The following is a 5,339-nucleotide window of genomic DNA, read 5'->3' on the forward strand; positions in this document are numbered from 1 at the left end:
AGGGGGGAAAAAAAAAAAAAAAAAAAAAAAAAAAAAAAAAAAAAAACAACAAACCACACAAACCAAAAAAGACAGTTTCAAAGCTGCTGTTGAAGGTCTTGTGTTGGGGTGGAATGCAAGAATTGTGTCTGTTCGTTTTGGTGCTCTTTGGGAAAATCTGGGGTAGCTAGAGGAGTTTGTGTTATCTACAGACTCAAGGAATACACTGTGTTATTAAAGTTCTTAGCAACCCTAAGTGCTAAAACTTAAAACAAACACCATCCCCTGCCACCCCCATTTATACACACCCTGTTCTGTTTCCCTAAAGCCATTTAAATTGCCAGCTCCTGGAGGAGTTGCTTGCTCCTCTGTCCTTTCCGTATCTCTTCCTCATGCTTAGGTTTAATATATATTTTGTTCCTCCAAGAGATTTCCCTCTGTGAAAGTCCCTCTGTGTGTGCTTAACAAAAGGTATTGTGAACACTGTTAAGCACGAAGCTGACCGGAATTTTTTGGAGGTAAAGTACAAAACCATTTTTTAAAAAGAAATAAAGTCCAAAGTGTAACAGTGCTATGTGACTTTTATCTTGATGGCACTATGTCATAAATAGTTACAACCTCAAATTGATCAGCTTTATGAGATCTCGGGACCTGCCCTGTTCCTAGTATGAATCTTGCATCAATTCTTGGGTCATATAAACATGTTAATTGTTACCTTTTTTGTTTTTGATATTTTTTCATAGACTGTAAAAGGTTTATTGCGCTAGCCCAGGACGTCCAGCTGAAATTATGCTGTGATCTTAACCCCTTTCCCCAGATACATCTGTGTTGCCTTTTTAAGTGAGGTTTGACAGTATTCATTGAGCTTGGGTACTTGCCCTGTTAAACGATGCAACCTTCTGTTTCACCATGGCCATTTTTAGAAGTCGTTAAGGATTTTCTCCTTCAGTAAATACCGATAGATAAATATGAGGAAGTGGAGTACGGGGAAATCCTTCTTGTTACTTCAGAAATACCCATTCGTATTTAGTTCTGAAAGTAAATCTGAGATGTGGGGGGTTCTCTACATTAGCATCATTCCCTGCAAAGTCATTCTAATATGACACAATGTGGTAGTCAGAAAAAATAAAGCCTGTGGTTTGAACTAGTGTATTTGGCAATAAAAATGGCTCAAGTAATTCACTTTTCCCCCTCTTGTTTCTTGCTTCTGCAATAGGCCGCTCTGTTGGACTGTGGCTTCATGGCAGTTTGTCAAACTAAGCTTGTGCTCTTAAGGGGAGCAAAACCACAGGAGGACGAAGGCCCACCTTTGCCCACAGGGAGCCAGTTCAGGGGAGCTATGCTAGGAGAAAACGTTGTGGTTTGGAGGGAGTAGCATAATCTTCTGCTAGTACAGCTCACCGAACTGGCTTGCTGTCAGGTCAAGCAAATACCGGTGCTAGCATAAGGAAGAGGGTGAGAATGCATAGCTGGTGGAAAGGAGAAGAGTGAGAACGCAGCAGCAGGGACACAGATAATCTTGAGAGTTGCACCTTCAGTTGTGCCAGCACAGCTTTTTGTGGGAGGTAGCTCAGGGAACTGATTTGGCTTAAACCTTTTCTGTTGTAGTGATGCAGTTGAGGGAGCAGCATGCCGTGGCCAGGAGGTGGGGGGAAGTGTGGAGAAGGGCTCTCTCAGCTCTCTTTGCAGTGAGATGCCTTGGGCTGTTGAACCACAGCAGAGGAGGGTGGCGGGGAGCGTTGCGCAGCATCTTGATGCCCTGGTAGGACTTTGATTCCAGAGACACGATACACCATGCCTTGGGCTGTTGAACCACAGCAGAGGAGGGTGGCGGGGAGCGTTGCGCAGCATCTTGATGCCCTGGTAGGACTTTGATTCCAGAGACACGATACACCAGATGATAACTATTTGATGCTGACATATGTGCTCTCTGTACCAATCTTGAGTGTTAGTGTCTTTCTCGGTGGCCAAAAGCAGATACCTAGAGGCAAATGTATGTGGTGACTTTTTATTTTTTTTTCTTTTCCCCTCTCTCAGCCTCCAGGCACTTGCTGAATTGGAAATGGTTGATGAGATCAGATCAGCTAAGGAATGGGGAGTTTGAGGGAGGAGAGAACCTGCAGATCCCTGAAACCCTCCTGACACCTTTTATACAGGCAATAATAGCTTTGCAATGCTGTGTGGTTACTGGAGTGATAGTTTGAGGTAGTCGTATGCATTTCTACTAGCTGGTGATGCTTGGCCCTTTGTTAAATATTAGCTATACTCTTAGAGACTCCCTGACTGAATTACAGCCTGTGGTGGGGGCAGGGAGGGAATGTAGATCCTAGTTTGGGGAGCAAAATGATGATTTAAAGGGAAAACCTGTAACATTCACATAAGATTTCCAATCATCTTGAGCTCTGTCAGTGTTTCACTGAGATGCTGCTTAGCTGTTGATTTTACTCTTAAGCTGTCAAAATAAGCTGAAGTAATTTCCCGTATTTTTTTTTTTTTTTTAAATGATTGTTGCTGGTGAAATACTGCAACCTAAGTACCTGATCTGTTTCTGTGTACCAATTTGTTGAATAGCGGTGGTATTCCATGACCATAGTAGATGCTTAGGACTAAAGTGTGGATCCTGTGAAAGAAACATGATACATCAGGAAGTATTAGAAGCTAATATTAATCAAGAGAAGGTGTATAACAGTTGAATAATTATGAAATCTTTATTACATTTTCTTATCTTGATTATTGCTTGGGTATAGTTCCAGCCTGTATGTGATACGAATTAACTGCTGCTTCCAAACAGTTAGCCGTGTTATCTCATTGTTTTGGAGGTAGGCTTGAGTCTCCCAAGTGTTTAACATAGTTCTAGTTCAAAGGGCAGATTGTATTTCTTTGTTCCAAAATGAGAAAGCCTACTATAGTCCTGATGTTGATGAAAAAATAATAATAAAAAGCAAGTTAGCTGAAAGTGTGCCAAAGTAAATGTTTAAATGTAGGTCTATTCTAAACTGGTACCTGTTTTAGCTATGCCCCCCAGCCATGTCCCCAGCAAATGTGCAAGTGGTGCTACTTGCCTTATTTCGACCTGTGCGTAATGTAGATGCAACTTGCAGCTTTTTTAATTAATATAAATCCATTGTACAGAAACTTTACAGTATATTAGCTGAAGGCTTGTTCAAGAAGATCTGGTCTACACACAAACATTTTTGCCTGTTGGCAGGATGGATACAGGGAGGGAGAATTACCCTTTCATGACAAAGTTATGCCAGGAAAAAAATTGAAGCAGCTGTCATTTAAAAATAAAAATCTTTAGTTGTAAGGAGTGAAATTTACAGCTTGATATTTAGCTTTACTTTAAATGTGCATGGAAGGATGGTATGCATCTGAAGAACAGTCGAAGTTGAACTGCGGGGGACGAATCTAGATCTGTTTCATATATCTCTTTAAATTCACCATAAATCATTTCAGATTTGCCCTTGTTTCCCTATTTGCAAATGAAGAATAACTTCTACCCTGACAGAGACAGTGTCAACCAAACAAAAGCATATTCAAACAAATCTTGAAAATTGCTTCGTGTTATACCATCTCGAGTTCTTCTGGTGACAGACGTGAAGTTTTGGACTAGGCCAAATCACTTGGTTTGTTTCGCATTTAAAAAAAACAAAACTGTTTTAATTTGTGTGAAGTAATAACTATCACTGCAAGGTGGGAGGTTTCCTTCTTGGGATGTGTTTGTCCTGCAGGAAGTACAGGGGGTTTTGACTTAACTTTTAACTAGGAGCTAATGACATTCAGAGTTCATCCACTTTTAATGGACCTTCTCAGAATGAATTACAGTAATCCATTCTGTGCGTGCAGGAAATAGTCCAAATCCACCTAGATAAAATCTTTGTAGTATTTATATTGAGATACATATGCTACAGATTTACAGCTTTGTGGTATGGCATCATTTTAAAAGACTACCTGAAGGACTGCTGGTGTTTTTTTAAGCCATTTTTGTGCTGTATATTGATGATAATCTAAATACTGTTATGCACAGAAATACAATAGCTGCACTTATAATTAAGAATGGATGGTACACAATCCCATTTCTTGTGCTCAATTGTCTAAATCTTTATTGCATAGTACTTAAATGGCTTAATGCTCTGCCATCTTAGCCTGTCTTACATCCAGACAAGTACCCCGTCATGTGTTTTGGTTTGGGTGGGGTTTTGGTTTTTTCTTTTTTTGGTCTGAGAACTTGTGTTCTTTCATCTAATGTAAAAGATCAATGAGAATACTTCCTAAGTCAGTTGAGGCAAGGTTTGAGGAAAAATAGGCATTTAATAGGGTTAAAGAAAGGTAGACCTGTCATACTGACTGGGGCGGAGGGGACATTACTGCAGTATTTTACATGGGACTTTCCAATCTTCTTCCTCACCCTTCTATGTATATGTCTTCTTAAGAGGATGAAGCTTTGGTTCTCGAAGGTTACTGGGGTGGATATTTCTAATTCTGTGAGAAATACAAATCTTCCGGGATTTTCTGAGGGCAGGGTTGGACAGGATGGGCTGAGCTGATCTAGGCTCTACCTCTGGCGAAAAAGGGGTGGTAATGCTTGTTTTTTACTAAACTGATAAAAGACTCTACAAAACCAGTTAATCTTCTGGTGATGCTTAGTAACCTGAGTCATCCTGGCTAGGAATGAGTTGAGCTGGAGAGCTCATCCAAACCACTGGATGGGATCCTGACTGTAGGGTGAGGGGAAAGGGAGAGAAGAGAGTAGCCTCATCCAAAGGCAGGGAGTTTTCTGGTTTGCATCTTCTGTCTTGTAACTGCACTACAGACTGTGGTTATGTTTGACAGCAGTGGTGTCTAAGCTGGCTTAAATAGTCCCCTCTGTGCTGGCACAACTGTGTGTGGCAGCTTGGTGAATCAGTTCCCTGACTGGAAAACAATCTTTTTTTTTTTTTTTTTCCCCACAACATCTGCAGAGGATGGAGAGGCAGAGAATGAAGAGTTGAGGCTATTCAACTGGTATTGTCACACATGCACAAATCCAAGTTGTCTTTTGCTGAATAAGTGCTAATTTCTGCATGCACAGTGTTCGCTTACAGTAGCAGGAAGATTGCTTAATTCTCCCACTTCAAAGCACCGTGGGTTATACCATGCTCTCTCCCTGATAATGAACTGTGAGCTTTGCTTTCCAGATGGCGTTGGATGCTCTCGTCCAGTACCTCCATTAGTAAGTTGCAGCTTTACACCACCTCTCCCCAGTGTGTCTCTGCAGGCCTCTGGGGTTCCTCAGTTCTCTCTGATAAATCCATGTGACCTCAGCTTCTTTTGGGAAATGAGAGCTTCAACTTCTTTCTTTTTTTTTTTTTTTTTTTTTT

Source organism: Egretta garzetta, unplaced genomic scaffold (assembly GCF_000687185.1).
Source record: "Egretta garzetta isolate BGI_Z169 unplaced genomic scaffold, ASM68718v1 scaffold135, whole genome shotgun sequence".
NCBI lineage: Eukaryota > Metazoa > Chordata > Aves > Pelecaniformes > Ardeidae > Egretta > Egretta garzetta.